This window comes from Erinaceus europaeus, chromosome 18 (assembly GCF_950295315.1).
Source record: "Erinaceus europaeus chromosome 18, mEriEur2.1, whole genome shotgun sequence".
Taxonomy (NCBI): domain Eukaryota; kingdom Metazoa; phylum Chordata; class Mammalia; order Eulipotyphla; family Erinaceidae; genus Erinaceus; species Erinaceus europaeus.
Window position 1 is genome coordinate 49,441,656 of NC_080179.1, and position 21,578 is coordinate 49,463,233.

Consider the following 21,578-nt stretch of genomic DNA (forward strand, 5'->3'; position numbering starts at 1 on the left):
AAGTTAACCAGGCTCTCCAGGACATGCACCTCATTCGGTTCTCCCCCTCCTCTCCAGTAAATCTTCTAATCTTTAACTCCACCCCCACGGTAGTGGGGGCATTGTGGCAGAAACATGGCATTCTCGAATGGCTTCATACGCCAGTAGGCGGAGCTGAAGACTCCTTACCGAGATTGATGCCTTAGCATTTATGGTTCGCCAAGGAAGAAACAGATAGGTTCAGGTCTTAGGAAGGGAACCAGATTCAATCATTCTTCCCTTTTCTCTCACAGATACAGAATGGCTCATACACCACCATTCTCATTTTGCCATAAGTTAAATGGGTTTTCCAGGACAATTAGATAATCATTTTCCCTCTAATAATTTGATAGCTTCTTTACCTCTGTTGCTTCTACTAGTACCTAAACTTTTCTCTTGAGATCCCATCCCCTCTGCTCCTACAGTGTTCACTGATGGTGGAAAAAAGGGAGCTTCTGCCCTTATATATTATCCAGACCGGCAATACCCCAAACCTCTCTTTACTGAACTTCCTGATAATTCCCCTCAGTACAAAGAACTTTATGCTGTTTTCCTTGCATTAAAAGTTGTACCATAATCCTTCAACCTTTTTTCTGACAGTGTGTATACTGTTAACTTACTTCCATGGCTTGCTCGATCTTATGTAAGAATTGATGACAACCCACTTTCTCCTCTTTTAATTCAAATTGCCTCTATGCTCTGTTCTCGAACCCAACCACTGTATGTTCAGCACCTACATTCCCACAGCCCTCTTCCTGGTCCCCTGTCTGAAGGGAATGCTGCAGCCGACCACCTTGCCTCCACAAGAATTCTCCTAGCCTCTGTCTCTAATCCTGCTGACTTTCATTCCCTAGCCCATGTTAATCTTAAAGGTCTTCGAGCTCGATTTCCTGATATTCCTCTGCCACAGTTAAAACGTATTCTTGCTACATGTTCCTCCTGTACAGGCCTAATCAAAACACCTGCTATTCAAACTCTGGGGGTTAATCCTCGAGGTTTAAAAGCCACCACTCTTTGGCAAATTGATGTTACCCACATACCCAACTTTGGCAAACAAAAATATGTGTTTGTCTCAATTGATACCTTCTCTAAGTTTATGTGGGCTACAGCTCAGACTGGAGAAAACTCAAAAATGCTTATAAGCCATAAGCTCTCCTGTTTTGTTGTAATGGGTTTACCTCTTCAACTTAAAATGGATAATGGACCTGCTTTTACCAGCAAGCAATTTAAAGATTTTTGTTCCCCCTGGAACATTACTCATACTACAGGCATTCCGTATAATCCACAGGGACAAGACATTGTTGAGAGGGCCCATTAAACTCTTAAGGCTCAATTAAATAAAGAAAAAGGGGAAATGTACCCCCCCAACATCCAGCTGGCGAAAGCCTTAACTACATTAAATCTCTTTAATATTTATAAAAACTCAGACCAACCTCCTATTATTCTTCATTGGCAAACACCACCCACCCTCCCAGCTATTAAAGTCAAATGGAAAGACCCACTTGATAAAATCTGGAAAGGACCTGACCCCAGTTGACTATGGGGAGGGGTTTCGCATGCATTTTTCCACAAAATTATTCCAAGCCTGTTTGGGTTCCTGCCTGCCATGTCCGGCAATACCCACATGATGGTGCTAATATCCCTGAAGAACAAGAAACACTGCAAAAAGACTGGCTGCAAGAGGACTGGCTGCAGGATGCACGCCAGGATCCATTATATAGCATGGCAGAATCAAAAAAAAAATATATATATATATATGATTCACAGAACTCTCCCCACCCCAATGTCTTATGCTATGACTGGCCAGTTGTGTTTTGTGAGTGAGTAAAAAAAAAAAAAATTGAGTGAGTTGAGTGACCAAAATTTTTGTACGACCCATTGTGCTCAGAGTACTCTGAAAGTTAACTGACTTTATATAAAATGGATGGACACAGCCATGGTTTCTGGAGACTTCCAGAAACAGTCCAAAAATTGTTCATTCCCCTTTTTGATTTCTTTTTTAAGTCTTGATATAAATATGAAATGTTTAGTCTTAAACTGTGTGAGTAAAGATGGTTCAACTATGACAGTAGATCTAAATTCTAGATTCAAATCTAAATTTGAAATGATATGTCTTATTTACAAGTTTTTCTCCTCCTGTGTGTTATAAACTATATGTTTAATATGCGTGTTTCAAGTTTGGTAAACATTAACTTAACGGTTAAATTGTAACTTCAAAGCTACATTCTTACGAGAAGAGGTAAAATCAATTCATTAAAGTAACTGAGTGTTTAAGGTAAAACTCTAAATATTCAATGTGACAATTCATCATCTCCTAAGTTAAAATACAAATCCTCTATACAGGACATTTTTGGAGGGGCCCCAAAAATGTCCTGTAAGCTATCTTGTGGAAATTAATCCACAACAAATTTGGCATCAATCTGATATTGTAAATGTACCAAAAAAAATTGCCACTAAAATGTGTTAACTCTAGTAACCTGAGTTTGCTTAAAAACCCAATGTAAAAATAGTTAAGAATCAATATATGTGACTTAAATTTGGTATGAAAACTTTGCTTTATAGAGACTGCTACATGAGGTCACATAAGATGACCTTTACACGAAATTATAAAGATACCTAAACCAATTATAATCATTGAGTTATCAATTGTAGTAAACTTCTAATTTGTTACAAAGTTTTTTCATAAGTAATTGACTACAGCTATGACAAGCCTTCGCATAAAGAAGCATCTGCTCATATAGAATCCCCAGAAATCCATCTTGGACCCCTGACCTCTGATATCACCCACAATTACAGCCATCCCCCGAAACCCATGATGTGACCTGACACAATCTGGAGAACCTGATTCACAGACTCCAAAGGACAAGACTTTCCTACTGCCTTTTTCTCAACTATCGGTGTCTGCTCTTCCTGCTTCTATTTCGCCCATCATATTTTGGCGGTTCCAGGTCACTCTCTACAGAGAAGAAAAGTTCCAGTGGCTGTCCTCCTCCATCAAGATAGACATGTGGCATTTATTTCCTGGCCGTTGACATTGGACTGATGCTTCTATAGAACTTACTGGACACTCCCTTTATACTGCTGGACTTCTTGAAGAATGACTGTAGCAGTTCATAGAACTTTCCGCCAGCTGACTCGGGATTTTGCAATGCCAGATCACCCCTCTAGCCCCTCGGCTTATCAGGCCCCCACTCCTCCACCCATCAGGCTCACTTTGTCTCTTGCTACTCTTACTTATCCCTCCCTGTCTTGTGCTAGTTCTTTTTGAAGACACACGCTATCATTCTGCTTTCTTCCCAACAGGTTTCTGTTCACCCCTACACTGCTATTCCCCTGACAGAGATGAAGCCTTTTACCAACATTGACCCAGTTATATATGGCCATTAAGTAAGAGGGAGATGTTGGGGAATTGTGAGGATATGGTTGAGCTTGGAAGGGCTCGAGTCTGAGGGGTGTGTCAATCCTGTTAGTCTCTCTCTCTATGGAGAGGTTGAGCAAGGAGGGACAGTAGAACCCCAAAAAGTGTGCCTCTTATCAGTCTCCCTGCCTCACAAAGTGCCCCACACTCCTGATACTATGGCAAATAGTTAAAAAGAAAGGGGGAGATGTTGGATAGTATGCCAGCTCCCCCTGGCTTCTGCTTAACATTATTCTATTTACATAACCACTGCATTCTATTTACATAACCACTGTTAACAAGCACCACCCTCCCTCCAGGGCATTGGTGGTTCAGTGACAGGATTCTCGCCTGCTCTGCCCCCCTCCTTGTCACACTCTGATTTTCACCAGTCACTTTTCTCTCCACCCTCTCTATATCACATCCTGTTTCCACCCTACTTGGAAAGTATAAAAACAGCTGCTCTTCTGATTAAAGACACTTGGAAATTGCTTTCTGGCTCCGAGATTTCCAGAGTGTATCTCCTGCGAAGTTAGTGCAGCATGAGTTCCTGATCCCTCTCCCACGCAGCAGCCTAGATCTGCTCCAGTTGTGTTCTCTCCAACCCAGAGAGCACTAGCTCGGGAAGAAGTACCCTCAGACTATCCTGGCAACTGTGAAAACTCTGATACTTTTTTATTTTTGTTTTTTGTTGGTTTCTTTCTTTCTTTCTTTAGAATTTAAATGGCTTTCATTTCTTTCTTTCTTCTTCTTCTTATTTTTTATTTATAAAAATGAAACACTAACAAAACCATAGCATAAGAGGGGTACAACTCCACAAAATTCCCACCACCAGAACTCCCTATCCCATCCTTTCCCTTGATAGCTTTCCTCTTCTTTTGGGAAAGCACCCAAATCCCTCTTTGGTAATTAATTACCAGAGTGGAGTGGGCTTTGTCAGCTGTCTCTCCTTGAAGAACTCTTGGCTAGGTGACGTGTGGCCAGATCAGAGGAATAACTACAACCAGTATCTGCACCCTAAAATGACCAACAGACACAGTTCCAGTGATTTTTTTTTCATATTTATTTATCTTTTGGATAGAGACAACCAGAAATCCAGAGGAAGGGGGATGTACCGAGGGAGAGAAACAGAGAGACTCCTGCAGCCCTGCTTCATTGCTCTCAAAGCTTTCCCCATGAAGGTGGGGACTGGGGGCCTGAACTTGAGTCCTTGTGCACTGTAACATGTGTGCTCAACCAGGTGCACCACCACCCACCCCCCTCCAATTATCTTTATATAGCAGCCTGATGCTAGTAGATTGTACTCTCCAAACAGAGCATTTTTTGTCAAAGCACCAGATAGTCCCCCCATCAACCCAGAACTATGGCCGCTCTTCACCACAGCAGAGATTCACAAATATAGAGACATCACCATTAGACCAGCTCTAAGACAAATCAGGATGTGGTTGGCCATCTCACACCATATCTGAACAGCAACACATAGGACACAAATTTCAAGACACCAAATATAGTGGTCAAATCAAAAAGAACCACTACAACAATAAGCCAGGACAGAAGCCCAGAATAGAATCCCAACAAGCTAGGAAGAAATAAGAAAGAGGAAAATTCAGCCTACTCTGTCACTCAAAGAAGAATGGTCCTGAAATGAGAACAACCTAAAATGTTCCCAGCTGTGACCTTGGGCTCTGAGCTCTGAGTAATAGAGACTCAGAGAATATACAGGCTACTGTGCTAAATATGAATAGATATATAGACCCAGCGTCAGATGGATGGGGTTAACAGTTAATGTCATTTTTATACTTTTCTCATGTTTGGGAGCTACTCTCTCTTTTTAGTCCTACTCTCAACTCTGAGACAATCTTCCCAGACAATACTTTTAGTCCACCTGCATGTTAGCTATCAGGCTCAGGCAAAAATTACTAAAGTCATAGGCCCCTTAGAACATACCTAAAGTAGATTTCCTAGCTTCTTCCCATGTAAAGACCCCTAATTTAACATTCTCTATTCTTACCTTTAGGTTCCTGTTTATTAAAAAATATGTCCTGTTTTGTATCTTACTGCCTTTCAGTCACCAAGTTGCAGATGCTACTATTATTTCATTTTGAATTTTCTATGTAGATAATCTCATCACTGTGTCCCAGAGTCTCCCCTCTCCAGATCCCTACCCAACTAAGGAAACAGGCTGAGGATATGAATCCACCTTCCAATGCTCACATCTAGCAGAGAAACCATTGAGACCAGAACTGGATACTTTTCAAGCACCTCAGAAAACAAATTTACACAATTGTGTACAAAATCCACAGAAACTGAAAATTCATATTAAACTGAACTTTTAGATAGCAAGCATATGGAGTGACTGATGGTCACACACTTGGAAGACTACAAAGACAGTAAAAGCAGGTAATAGTCATTTTCTAAATAGACACCAAGTTAAGCAACACTTCAAAAAGTAAAATAAAATTAGCCCACTCAGATGTCAGGGGAAAGAACATCAAAACATTTATTATAGAATTTTGCATATACAAAACTATGTATTATATTTTTTCAGTGCCTCATTCATGCTTCCTGTCCCCAGAGATTTGTCTTTCACATGTAAGTGCAGAAGTCTAAGGGTCCTTGATTAGTGTCTATGTCCATCCTGAACACTGGTGAAGAGGAAATTTACATCCTATCACACAAAATCTTTTAAATGATGACCAATATCAATGGATAAATAGTTTATTTTTTATTATTTCTTTTTTGATATATTTTATTTATTAATTAATGAGAATGATGAGGAGAGAGAAAAAGAACCAGACATCACACTGGTGCTGCCGGGGATTGAACTCGGGGCCTCATGCTTGAGAGTTCAGTGCTTTATCCGTTGTGCCACCTCCTGGATCACTTTTTATTATTTATTTATTGGAGAATTAATGGCTTACAGTGGATAGCAAAATACAATAGTTTGCACATGTGTAACATTTCCCAGTTTTTCACATAACAATTCAACCCCCTCTAGGTCCTCCTCTGACATCATGTTACAGATGGGGATAAAGTTTCACTTCTTCAGAGCAGACATATTGTTCTGAGTTAGACACTTTCTTGTGAGAATGATTCTGAAGTTAAGTGAAGAGTTTTACTTTCTGGTAGCTGAATAACACATTCTTTCCTGACCTTTCTTCCCTGCTTTGCACTCCTTGTCCTCACTAGTTTTCACTAGAATCACACGTTCTAATATGTCATATATATTTTCTTCCCTCTGTCTGCTTTCTGATGACTCTAAACTAAAAAAAAAAAAAAACTATGTTACTAATTAACATAGTGTTAACTATGTTAGTAAATACACACAAATAAGTTATATTTCCTTGAAAGAAAATACCAGAAACAATCACATTAGGCAATATTGTGTATTTGATTTCATCTATGTGTAAAAGAAAGGAAATCGGTAACCCAAATCTAGGTATATACCATATGAGGGCAAGGAAGTTGAAAAGAAAAATAGGACCCGCAAGATAGCTCACTTGGATAGTGTGCTTAGGTTATCATGTGCGTGAGAGGCAGGGTCAAACCCATCCTCCCCTGTACTTAGGCAAGCTTCAGTCCTCTGATGTCTTTCTCTCTGTTTGTCTATCTCTGTCTCTTATTGTTCTATATGAAAATGTTGGTCTGGAGTGATGAAACTCCAGTAACCGCCAAAAAATCTGATAATAAAATTGAAAATAATTTCAGACATAAAAGCATTTTGACATGAAAGCAAATGTTGCACTAGCCTATAAAGCCAATTATAACAGCAGGAAATAAATGATAAATGGATCAAACAAAAAAATTTCACATTGGCAAAAGTAAAATTATGCCTACAATTATATCAAAATATAGAAAACTGAGCTGATAGAAATATAAGGAGAAACTTGATAATTTTAATTTAGAATCTTTAAATGCTTCCATCTAAATACATTAGAAAGTGATTTATGTTAAAATTAAGACAAATAGTAAAGTTAAAATAAAAAACTGGGGGCCGGGTGGTGGTGCACCTGGTTTAGCGCACATGTTACAATGCTCAAGGTCCCAGGTTGGAGCTCTCAGTCCCCATCTGCAGAGGTAAAGCTTTGTGAGTGGTGAAGCAGGGCTGCATGTGTCTCTCTGTCTTTCTCCCTCTCTATCAACCCCTTCTTCTCTCGATTTCTGGCTGTCTCTGTTCAATAAATAAAACAACCCACCAATTTAATTTAAAATCATATGTATATAGATTAAATGCAATATTTATATGTAGCACATATAAACAGGAAGAGCTAACATTGCACTTGTAAAACAATACTATTAAACACTCACAGAAGAAAATTAAACATTTTCATGTATCAGACCACATTTAATATTCAGTCCAGAGGCTGGTAATATAGCTCAACTGGTAGGGGGCCTGTTTTTTCATGTACATAGTCCCTGCCTTAGTCTACACTATGGAGTACAGACAACAGGACTGAAGAGTGTTTCCATGCTATAGTGTCTCTACTTCCTTATCTCTGTTTGTCTGCCTCTTCCTGTCTCAAAAAACTCAGTCCAGAGTGGTGAAACCTCAGTGACAAAAATAAATAAATGGATCAAATAAGAACAAAGATAATTAAAGGTCACAATCTATGAACAAAATACATTTTAAAATATTTTATTTGGTTTTATTTTAATGAGAGAGAGAGAGACAGAGAGGTCAGAACATTGCTCAGTTTTACTTTCTAGTGATGCTGGAGATTGAACCTAGGACCTAGGACTCAGGCATGTCCCCAGTCTCCATCTGTAGGGGGGAAGCTTCATGAATGGTGTAGCAGTGCTACAGGTATCTTTTTGTCTCTAACTCTCCATCTTCCTCTCCCTTCTCAAATTCTCTCTCTATCCAACAGAGAATTAATGAATAATAAATAAAATATTAATAAAAATGGACAAAACAATCAACAAAAAATACAGATGTATTTTTTCTTGGGAATGTTTTAAGTTTTTATCATTATTTTATATATTGGATAGAAACAGCCAAAATCAATCAAGAGTGAATGGGGTGATAGAAAGGGAGAAAGATGACACTGTAACACTGCTTCACCACTTGCAAAGCTTTCCCCTGCAAATGGGGACTGGGGGCTCAAACCCAGATCCTTGCACATTGTAACGTGTGCTCAACCAGGTGGACCACCATCCTGCTCCTTTTCTTGGGAATTGTAATACATTTAACATAAAATTTGTACTAGAAAGCAAGAGTTAACAATACAAAAATATTATGTAAGAGCTATAATACTATCTGACCTTCCCCACCCCTAGTATGGTTTTCATTTATCTCAGATGCTTAACACTTGTAGTTACTGCCTAATAGGTAATATTCTCCTCATTTCTCAACTAAGATATTCATACTACTTGCCTCAAATGGATGCTTAAATAGACAATTATGGCAAAGGATTTGTCAGAATGCCAGGCACACAATCATTACAATTGTCATCACCATTACTATTATTGTTTCCCTATTTTTAGATCCTAACATTTTATATCATTACTGTGTGCTTTCAAATTTATTAAAAATTAACTCAATATGTTTTTATATTTGCAAATTAAATATGTAAAGACTTACATACAAGGTAATAAATATACTAGTTTGCATAAGTATTTCTTAAACTATAATCCTGGATACAAATATTGTGCTTCTCCCTTTTTAAGTTTTTTTTTTTTCCATTGCAAAGAACAACTGGGAATTATCAGCTCCAAAGACCATTTAGATTTTGGCATGTCTGAAAAAAGTAAATAATTAATTATAATCTGCACTTATGTACAATTCTTTATAAAAAGTAGACAAAAGATAAATTTTTTCCCAGAAGCTCCTCCAAAGGTCAAATGGTTCTTAAATGTGTTTAGTGATTAAATAGTAGAAAAACAATTTTTGTTTGCTTCCCTTTTATTTTTATGATGTTGGATAATAGTGTCTGGCATTTAACAATATCGTTCATTATGGTAATCTGTAGACTTATAGTAGTTAATTGCTGGGGAGAAGACATAGACTTTAAAATAATCTTGAGAGTCTACAGTAACTAAAACAATGTTGGTTAATTGTTTAAAGAGGAATAAGACATCACTGAGATTTTCTAATTTATCTTGAGATGCAATAGTAAAGCAAAGGTTTTCCATGAGAATGAAATACTTGGTGATCTATCTATCAGTTCTCACAACTGGTATTAGAGCCTTCTCTATATATGACCAGGAAAATTTACTAAAGTTAAAGAGTTTGAGTAGCTTTTATTTTGCCTCCAGGGTTATCATCGGGGCTTGCTGCCTGCACTGCAAATCTATTACTCCTGGAGGCCACCTTTTTTCCATTTTGTTGTTGCTTATGTACTTGTTGGATAGGACAGTGAGAAATGTAGAGAGGAGGGGAAGACAGAGGGGGAGAGAAAGTTAGACACCTACAGATCTGCTTCACCACCTTTGAAGTGACCCCCTTGCCAGTGGGGAGCTGGGGGCTGGAACCATGATCCTTGAGCCGGACCTTGCACTTGGCATCATGTTAGCTTAACTCACAGTGCGATGCACTACTGCCAGCCCCCAAGTAGTACTTCTCTTAACTCAGATTGTTACTTGAATGTTAGATCACAAACTATCAGATACTTAGAAGAAAATATTGGCAGAACTATTTTCCGCATAAATTTTAAAGTCATCTTCAATGAACCGAATCCAATTACAAAGAAGACTAAGGCAAGCATAAACCTATGGGACTACATCAAATTAAAAAGCTTCTGAACAGCAAAAGAGACCACTATCCAAAGAAAGAGACCCCTCACAGAATGGGAGAAGATCTTTACATGTCATACATCAGACAAGAGGCTAAAAACCAGAAAAAATAAAGAGCTTGCCAAACTCAACAACAAGAAAATAAATAAACCCATCCCAAAATGGGGGGAGGACATGGACAGAAAATTCACCACAGAAGAGATCCAAAAGGCCTAGAAACATATGAAAAGTGCTTCAAATCTTTATCAGAGAAATAAAAATAAAGACAACAATAAGATACCACTTCACTCTTCTGAGAATGTCACACATCAGAAAAGGTAACAGCAGGAAATGCTGGAGAGGTTGTGGGGTCAAAGGAACCCTCCTACACTGCTGGTGGGAATGTAAATTGGCCCAACCTCTGTGGAGAACAGTCTGGAGAACTCTCAGAAGGCTAGAAATGGACCTACTCTATGATTCTGCAATTCTTCTCCTGGGGATATATCCTAAGGAACCCAACATACCCATCCAAAAAGATCTGTGTATACATATGTTCTTAGTAGCACAATTTGTAATAGCCAAAACCTGGAAGCAACCCAGGTGTCCAGCAATAGATGAGTGCCTGAGCAAGTTGTGGTATGCTGGCACTCCCGTGGAGTGGATCCAACCAGGAGGCAAGTCACAGACTCCCCCTCTCTTGCTCTAAGGGTACCAGAGATCAGAAAGGAGACATTGTGGAGTATTCTGGTACAAACACTCATTTATTTAAAGGTGTGTTTGGGTTTATATAGAAAGTTAAACAAAGAACAAAATACATCAGAAATCATAGGTTTCTTAAAGGTCAGCTTGCCCCTATGGTATGACAAGGGTTGATGTGGTACATAAAGGTCAAAACAATTAGTCTCCTGATGCATATATTTTAATTATTCTAAGGCATTTGAGAGAAGAATAGGGATTAAACCAATAAGGTGAGATAGAGAAAGAAAAACAAGGATTGATGTAAATTAAGGACATCAAAGAACACAAGGAAGTAAGATTTGGGGGCTTTTCACTGTCTGGTGTTAGGGGTGTGTGATAGGGTGTGTTCTCCTTTGTGATCAAAAGGTGAAGTGGATGTGTTAACTTTGAGTGAATGAACCTTAAAGCAGGCAACCATCTGGCCTGTCATCAGGGGAACTAAGTGTGAAAGGCCTGTAGGATTTCTGTGAGCTTGAGAGATTAACAAGGAGAAACTGAGTCTTGGAGACTTTTCCTTCTTGGCTCATCTCTATAAGGAGAGAGGGTAACAAGTGAGTGTCTTTCCAGACCTCCATCCGAGGATGGGGGGGAGCTTCCCTGAGCTCTACCAAGCTTTCACATAGACCCACAGTGGGTATATATACCACAAAGGAATACTACTCATCTATTAAAAATGGTGACTTCACCATTTTCAATGATCTTGGATGGGCCTTGAAAAATTTATATTAAGTGAAATAAGTCAGAAACATAAGGATGAATATGGTCTCACTCTCAGGCAGAAGTTTAAAAACAAGATCAGTAGAGAAAACACAAGTAGAACCTGAACTGGAATTGGCATATTGCACCAAATTAAAAGACTCGGGTTGATGGGAGGGGAGAATACAGGTCCAAAAAGGAATACAGAGGACCTAAGTGGGGGTTGTACTGTTATATGGAAAACTGGGAAATATTATGCATGTACAAACTATTGTATTTACTGTCAAATGTAAAACATTAATTCCACAAAAAATAAATATAAAATTTACATGAGTTAGTGTTTAAATCTGTGCTCTGGACATATTTAAATTGACTTCATTTTGTATTTATTTTTAGATTCTAAATAAATCAAGAAAGAGGAAGAGAATATGGCATTAAGAATCTAGATTCCGGGACAGGACTACCTAAATTCCCTTCCCATTTTAGTTAAAGAAAGTCTATGATTTTCCAAGGACGATTTCACTTCTCTGTGCCTCCCTTCACATATCTTTGAAGTGGGAGCAGTGAAGGCACCTCTCCTGTCAGGCTGTGATGATGACAGGAGTTGATGAAAGTGGAAGGAGCAACAGGAATAACTCGAGGACACAATAAGGGCTAAAAAATATGTGTGGAAATAAAAGGAGATTGAAAGAGGAAACTATTCAAGCCAAATTATCAATTGAACTCAGGAGGAAAGGCATATAGAAATGTACAAAATTGGGAGTTGGGCTGTAGCAGCTAGTTAAGCACAAGTGGGTCCAAGTGCAAGGGCCCACATAAGGATCCCATTTCTTGCCCCTGGATCCCCATCTGCAGGGGAGTCACTTCTAAAACAGTGAAGGTCTGCAGGTGTCTATCTTTCACTCTCCCTCTCTTGACGCGTTCTTATTGGGATGCATTGGATCGACCTTCCTGTGGTGCATCTCGTGAGTACCCATTCATTGGGGAAACTGACGATCCTAGCTGACTGAATCCACATGGATCCCAGTCACTTTCAAAACCAGCAACAAGCAGCTCCTGACAGCTTTCAAGCTGTTGGTCCTGCTCTTCGAGTCCTCCAACTTAATGTTGAGGGGCTGTCCTTTGCCAAACGCGTTCTTCTTCTCTTCTCCCTCTCTGTCTTCCCCTCCTTTTTGTTTTTCTCTCTATCCTATCCAACAGCGACAACATCAATAACAATAATAACTACACCAACAATGACAACATAAATGAATAAATAAATAAATATTAAAAAATCTTTTTTAAAAAGAAATGCACAAAATAATAATATCTTACGAGATGACATCTAAGACTAGGGGGTGTAAAAGATTGCCTGGGGTGAAAGATTCAATGTGGAGTTATTTTAATATGAATAAGAGTTACATTATTTTTGATACTGAGGAAACTAAAAGTACTATTGAGAAAAGAAATAGCTTCATGTCACATTTATGTATTTTGGGAACTTAAAAATCCTTTCCAATATCCTGCTTCCCTTTTCATAGCTATTATATATAAAGTCAACAAATATTATCTCTAGCATAGATAAGGACATAGAATAAAATCAGTAAGTGAGTTTTGGGGAGACAGAATAGAACCCAGGTTAGGTTTATACCAAATGATGTACTTTTTATTCGTTAGATAAGAAATAAATACTTGAATATGTCATAAATGATACTGATATAAATGGGCAGTGTAAATGTCTAAGAATGTCAGTTCCTATAACTGTTAATAGCCAATTTCATCATTATTTATTTCATGCTAAAGTTAACAAGTTACTAAAGGGATTTAAAACACATTCTGAAAATAAATGTATTATTATATTTGTGCAACATAAATTTTATGCTTATTCTTTCAATGTATGATTACCATGTGTCCCAAAATGTATGTGTCCCAAAAATTGTTTTTCTAATAACCTATTTACTCATTTAGGATTACTGAATATTATTGTAATTGCTGGGAAAATAAATAAGAGGTGTATTTATCTGCATTTAATTTACTTATAGACTGTTGTGGAACAAGAAATCTTGCAAAAACAGTGGGTAGCAAATATTTCTCAAAAAGCATATACTAGATTTTATAGGCAAATTAGAAGATTTTATGCAAGCAAATTTGGAGAGTACAAATTTGGGAAAGGGAAAATTAAGGAAACTTTAAAAAAAAGTCCCAGCTAAGACCAGAAAATGTTAATGTGAAGTGAGCAGAATATTCTAAGAGGAAATAAATATAGAAAAGCCTAGTGTTATGTCAAAGGGAAGGAAGTACAAGTATTTCAGTAAGGCAACTGAGAGTAATTATGGAAGATATTTGGCATCAGCTTTGTCAGGTAAGTGAAGGCCAGACAAGAAAAGTCTTTTTATTCTAACTGGCTTAATTTGAACTGTATCATAAGTGATAAGGAAAGCACTGACAATTTTAAGTGCTAACTATCTCATTTAAATATTCATCTAGAAATATTACTCTAGGCACAGGGTAAACAAATATTCAAAGAAAAGCAGTCTGAGCTTAAAAGTCATTATACACTAGGTTATAGACAATAGTGGCTTGAACTGAGGTCCTGTCAGAGGCATAAATTGATAGGTTCAAAATATATAAGAAAATATACCAGATAAATTGATTGAGAGGGGAGGAGGAGGAGGGAGAGAGAGAGAGAGAAAGAGAGGAAGAGAGAGAGAGAGAGAGAGAGGGAGAGAGAGGGAGAGGGAGAGAGAGAGAGAGAGAGAGGGAGAGAGAGAGAGAGAGAGAGAGAGAGAGAGAGTAAGGTGCTTGCAGTACTTGCTTTATTGTGAAGTGATTCCCGTGTAGGTGGAGAGAGGCAGTTCTATCTAGGGTCCTTGTGCATGGTAGTATGTGTACTCAACCAGGTGTACCACCTATGCTAACCTATGCCTACCCTACTACGTTAGCTTTTCTATTGTGTTCATTTTGGTTTTCCTTTTTTATTTATAAAATGGAAACACCGACAAGTTCATAGGATAAGAGGGGTACAATTCCACACAATTCCCACCACCAGAACTCTGTATCCCATCTCCTCCCCTGATAGCTTTCCTATTCTTTATCCCTCTGGGAGTATGGACCCAGCGTCATTATGGGGTGCAGAAGGTGGAAGGTTTCAATTTTATTTGAAAGTTACAAGTGCTACATTCATTTCTATTATTTCTTTATTATTAATTTACAATTTAGATGTCAAGATTATTGTTCTTTTTTTAACTTGTTAAGTATATATATGGAGGTGAAAGATCTCTGCAGTGAGTGATATAGAGAACTGTTAGAAGAAACAGAAAAATAACAAAAAGAAATGAAAGAATATTCTTTGGGGCCAGGTGGTGGTGCATCTGGTTGAATGTGTACAATGCCCAAGGACCGGGGTTTGAGCCCCTGGTTCCCACCTGTAGGGGGAAAGTTTTTTGAGTGGTGAAGCAGTGCTGCAGGTGTCTCTCTGGCTCTCTCCCTTGCTACTTCCCCCTTTCCTCTCAATTTCTTGCCATCTCTATCCAATCGATTAAAAAAGAAAAAAGAATATTCCCTGTTCTTGAATTGGAAAAATAAATATTAAAATGCTCATCCTACCAAAGCAATATACAGTTTTAATGCCTAACAAGGCCCTTAACACTTTTCAGTGAAGTAGAACAACTTGACCAAAATTTTATGTGGAATAACAAAAACACAAATAGTGAAAGCATTTATGAAAAAAAGAAAAAAATGGAGGTATCAGACATCCCCACTTCAGTTCCTATTACACATCGTGGTGCTGAAATAAAAATGGATACTGATCAGGGGTGCAGAACAGAGACCAGAAGCAACTCCCAAATACATAATCATTTAATATATGACAAAGGAGCCAAAACAATTTAATGGGGGAAAAGAAAACATATATAAGAAAATATTTGCAAAACATTGTAGGATCTTAGCATCAAAGTTATATTTGAAGACTCAAATCCATGGACATGTGAAATGAAAGTGATAGTAAGGGAGCCCAGATGGCGACTGGAAAGTAGCAGCACCCGTGGGCTCTGACAACAATTGCTAGAAAGCCTTGAAATCCTGGTCTTCAGTGGGACTAGCAAGGGGATGTCCTAAATGTGGATCAAGGAGGTGTCCTAAATGTGGATCAAGGAGGTGACTATAATCAATTTGGGTTAAAAATTAGAGCAAAAAGAAAGGAAATTTCTTGATTATTTCTCTCAGCCCCCCTCTCCCCATAACCAGACCCTGGGGGTAGGGAGCTGCTGCTAGCAGGCTTCCCTTGAGCTCCTTTCTTTACCAAGATTCCTGGCCCACCGGGGTGCCATTAAACCCTGCTTCCAAATTTCTAGGCTATTTTTATTTTTTCTCTGAGTAAGGGACTTAGACCCATTTGGAGTGACAATTAACTAATCAAGCAAGCCTCACCCAGCCTGGGAAAGACTGCTTGAAAGGTTTTTTTTTTCTTTTTTCTTGTTTGTTTTGTATTGTGTTTTCTTTCTCAATCAGTTGTCTAGACTCAATGTGCATAGGCTAACTGGGAGCTATCCAAGCTGCAGACCCACTGCCTGGGCTTTTTACTCTGTTCTATTTTACAAGTACTATTATATATACACGCATATCTCTTCCCCCCCTCAGGTTGACCAAAATTAACTCTTAGTATACTTTCCATTGCTAGGTGACAAGAATTATCACCCACTGTGAGAGAAACTTGTCTCACATTTCATGCCTCCTCTATACACTATCACCCTTCTCCCACCTCCAAGCGAATTGAAAAAAAAAAAAAAAATATATATATATATATACAACCCTCCTTTCACTGCTTTTTTTTCTGTTTTCTTCTTTTCTTTTTTCTTTTCTCTCTTTTTTCTCCCTGTCTTCCTTTCTCCCTTTCTCCTCCCTCTGCCTTCTGAATTCACTGATAATTATTTGTGAACTATTTCAGGGAAGAAGTTGGACTCAGAGTGGACTCTCTTTGTGTGTATCTCTGCTCTACTTCCCCTTCCCCTCTTGCTACCCCTAGAATCTACAGTAGACAGTAGATTTGAATAATTGTCTATTCCAGCTATCCCTTTTTCCTTTCTCTTTATTTTTCACTTAGATTTGGCTGCTATTTTTTCTTGAACTGGAGACATTGTGGAACTAACTGGTATTGGTTAAACTGCTTCAGTCATTGCTTTAGTTACTATTGTAATTTCTGAGGGTGGTGATTGCATTTGTCATAAAGGTATTTTGTATAGTGTGGCTTGTACATAAAAAACAACAACCGAGGAACAACAGAACATAAAAATAAAAAACACATTAAAAATGGATATATCAAGAGCAAATAAAACTGCTAATACAATGAATGAAGACAAGAGCCTAGAAGAAACTACAAATTAGCCAGAAGTAACCATAGATAAGAAAAGCAAGCAAGCAATAATAAATTTATTAATCACAGAAATGAAAACAACTTTGGAGGAAAGGAATAGCAGTATTAGGGAAACAACATATGAGACTCTCAAGGAAAATACTAATTACCTTGAGGCAATTAGAAAATTGAAAGCTGAAATAGCTGTAATGAAGAAAGCAGCTGAGGGAAGGGAAAGCAGATTAGCAGAAGCAGAAAACAGAATTAGCCAGACAGAGGATGAGCTAGAGAAAACTAAGAAAGAGGTGAAAGAGCTCAAAGAGAGATTGAGAGACACTGAAAACAACAGCAGAGACATATGGGATGATCTCAAAAGAAGTAACATTTGTATAATTGGCCTGCCAGAGGAAGAAAGAGAGGAAGGGGAAGCAAACATTCTAGAGGAAATTATAGAAGAAAACTTCCCAGACCTGAACAACAGAAAGGATATTAAGATTCAAGAGGCTCAGAGAGTCCCAAACAGAATCAACCCAGACCTGAAGACACCAAGACACATCATAATTACAATGAAATGAAGTAAGGATAAAGAAAGGATCCTAAAGGCTGCAAGAGAAAAACAAAAAATCACATACACGGGAAAACCCATAAGACTATCAGCAGACTTCTCCACCCAAACTATAAAGGCCAGAAGAGAATGGCAAGATATCTATCGAGCCCTGAATGAAAAAGGGTTTCAACCAAGGATAATATATTCTGCTAGACTTTCATTCAAACTAGATGGAGTCATCAAAACCTTCTCAGACAAACAACAGTTAAAGGAAGCAACCATCACCAAACCGGCCCTGAAAGAGGTTCTAAAAGACCTCTAATAAACAAGAACGTCACTATAACACTTGCAACATATCAGATAAAAACTTGTTGAACAACGACATTGCAACACATTAAATCCATAATATCAGTAAATGTCAATGGCTTATACTCATCTATCAAAAGACACAGAGTCGGGGGATGGGTCAGAAAACATAACCCAACCATATGCTGCTTGCAAGAATCCCACTTGACCCAACAAGATAAACACAGACTTAAAGTGAAAGGATGGAAAACTATCATGAAGGCTAATGGACCACAAAAAAGGGCAGGGACAGCCATTCTCATCTCTGACATAATAGATTTTTAAATTAAATAAAGTAATACAAGATAGGAAAGTGATAGTAAAAACATGTTACTAAAACTAAAATGTTTCTACACATTGAAAGCATGCTATACAAAGATAATCATGCAAAAAATAGTAACTAGAAGGAAATATTTACACATCACACATTAAACAAGTAGTAGATAGTAAACATGTATAAAGAACTGGCAGAGCTCAACAAAAGGGAAAAAAAATCAATAACCTAGAAAAAGGGACCAAAATAACTAAACAGACAGTTTTCTATAGAATAGATATAAATGGCTCACAGACATATAAAGAAATGCTCAACTTAAATTACTAGAGAAATGCAAATTAATAATACATTGAGATTCCATCTCACACCTGTGAGAATGACCTACATCATCAAATGGGAAATGACAGGTGTTGGTGAGCTTGTCGAGAAAAGGGGGCTCTGCTAAACTGTTTTTTGGAATGCAAATTGGTGCAGCTGCTTTGAAGAGTCCTTAAACAAAAATGAAATTACCCTATGACACAGCAATAGCACTCCTAGGCACTTACCCAGAAGACACATAAACACTCATCCAAAGAGACAAACATACCTCTGTGTTAATAGCTGCATTATTCACAGCACCCAAAGACTGGAAGCAGCCTAAATGCTTACTGACAAATGACTGGTTAAAGAAGTTGCAGAATATAGACTTCATGGAATACTACTCTGTGGTAAAGAAAAAAAAATAAGAAGATACTGTGTGCTTTAGGACAAAGTGGTTAGAACTGGAGATGATTATGCTTAGCAAATTAAGAGGCAAAAAAGCAACTGTCAGATGGTTGTACTCACATGTGGTGTCTAGACAACTGGAAAGAAAAAAAAACAGAAACAAACTGCCTCTAGGACTTTGTAAGAACCAAGGCAGGTACCATAGAATTTTGGTGGTGGGTATGATCTTAAACTATACCCTGTAACCCTATATTCTTTTTTTTTTTCTGTTATGATATCTCCCCTACTCCCACATTTTATGTTTCTTCATACCTTCTATATCAGTTATTTGAAGCACTGCACAAATGGCAAAGCAGCATATTACTAGTGAGCTGTTTTTTGCTGGCCTATATATTATTGTCTTTTTTTTTCCTGATTTTTTTTTAATTGGGGAATTAATGTTTTACATTCAACAGTAAGTACAATAGTTTGTACATGTATAACATTCCCCAGTTTCCCATATAACAATACAACCCCCACTAGGTCCTCTGAATCCTTCTTGGATCTGTATTCTCCCCACCCACCCACCCCAGAGTCTTTTACTTTATTTATTTATTTATTTTTTTGGAGTATTACACCAAAGTAAAAGACTCTGGGGTGGGTGGGTGGGTGGGGAGAATACAGGTCCATGAAAAATGATGAATGAAATAGTGGGGGTTGTATTGTTAAATGGGAATCTGGGGAATGTTATGCATGTAAAAAAAAAAAAAAGAAGTAGAAACGCAAAGCAGAAATTGACTGAGTTTGGAGTATGGCACCAGTAAGAAAGCAGAAGTACACTAGAGTTTGCAGTGAGTACCTCCCTAATACTTCCTCTCCACTTTTCCAAGCTTTGGGTCCATGATTGCTCAACAATTTGTTTGGCTTTGTATGTTAACTCTCTTTTCAGTCACCAGGTTCCAGGTGTCATCAGGATGCTGGCCAGACTTCCCTGGATTGAAGACCCCACCAATATGTCCTGGAGCTCAGCTTCCCCAGAGCCCCACCCTACTAGGGAAAGAGAGAAGCAGACTGGGAGTATGGACCGACCAGTCAACGCCCATGTTCAGCGGGGAAGCAATTACAGAAGCCAGACCTTCTACCTTCTGCAACCCACAATGACCCTGGGTCCATGCTCCCAGAGGGATAGAGAATGGGAAAGCTATCGGGGGAGGGGGTGGGATATGGAGATTGGGCGGTGGGAATTGTGTGGAGTTGTACCCCTCCTACCCTATGGTTTTGTTAATTAATCCTTTCTTAAATAAAATAAATAAATAAATAAATAAATAAAGTAACCCTATATTCTTGTAATCTATTATTAACCACACACACACACACACACTAGCATATATACATGTAATATATATATATATAGAGAGAGAGTAGTCATTTCACAATATTATTACATATAAAATATGTGACTATAGTTCATATTCTAATTTTGCTTTATCCCTGCTTTATCTGCAAAACACTACATAGTAAACATGAGCCATATTCCCACTCAATCTAGTGATAGTTTGAAAATCAGAGCTGAAATGACATCCCTGCTGTTGATATGTTATTTTAAGTTTATTATTTACAGACACTTGAGATGGGTATTTCTGGTAGAAGCCGCCTTTGTGATGGTCTGGGAGGTGGCGCAGTGGCTAAGGCACTGGACTCATGAGAGCATGAGGTCCTGAGTTTGATCCCCAGCAGCACATGTACAAGAGTGATGGCTGGTTCTTTCTCTCATCCTATCTTTTAAATAAATAAATAAATTCTTTAAAAAAAAGAAGCAGCAGCCTTTGTGTATCATTTCATTGAAAATCAATATAATTCTTCAGTATCAGGCATGCTGAAAACTTTATAAATTATAAATATGCCTAATAGATGAGTCATGCAAATGGTATATCAAACATTTCATCATTCTCTCAATTCTTCTAATCATTTGTCTGATTTATACAAATGTATGCAAATCACACATTTTAAAGTCTATGCATAACTTCTTTGCATATTATACTAAATGATAATTTAAAAAATGATTATATCAATCACCAATAAATTCTGATTGGTAAAAATTCTATGTATTCAGTTTAATCTGTCTTTCAAATTAAATTGAAAGAAAAGACAGTATTAACATGGAGGAGAAATTATTAATAGCCTGTAGCATGAATTGTAATTGAATTATGAACTGGAATTTGAGAGTGTCTGCAGCTCTTAAATGCAAACACTTAACCTGCAACATAAGGAATGAAGTCAAAAATGGCTCATATCACACAGACTCTCTTACAGTTTCAACAGTCCATGAATCAAATCTAAAATGTGTCCAAAATACTATACTAGCAGTAACACTAGACATTCATGAAAATTTACTCTTTGGAATATAAATCTTACTGTTTAATTTGTATTACATCATTTAAAGTTTGCAGTAATCCTTTGAGGTTGACTGTATTAATTTTACAAGACTATACTTTCAGGGATCATTTCTATAGTTTGCTACTTTATTAATTTTACAGGTAGAGGTACTAAGAGTCACTGAGTAGATCAGTGGTCAAACCAAAATCAAAAGGTTATTTTCAAAACAAATTGAAATGCTGTTCTCACTAAATTACAGATTCTTGACTGAGAATAAAATAATAAGTCAGCAAGAAAAACAGATTAATTTCAGGAAGAGGTGGGAGTTTCATAATGACACATTTACTGCCGAAAAACCAACAACACCTGTGTGGGTCTATTGGCTCATGGTGTAGGGTAGAGGGCAACTATTTATAACATGTTTTCTTTAAACTTATCATTACTCAAAGTCATACCAAATCCT

General features: G+C 37.7%; 1 pseudogene; it reads left to right on the plus strand.

Moving 5' to 3' along the window:
- The first annotated feature begins 21,221 nt into the window (after positions 1 to 21,221).
- On the plus strand, positions 21,222 to 21,312 carry LOC132534471 (small nucleolar RNA U3; annotated as a pseudogene).
- Positions 21,313 to 21,578: the final 266 nt, after the last annotated feature.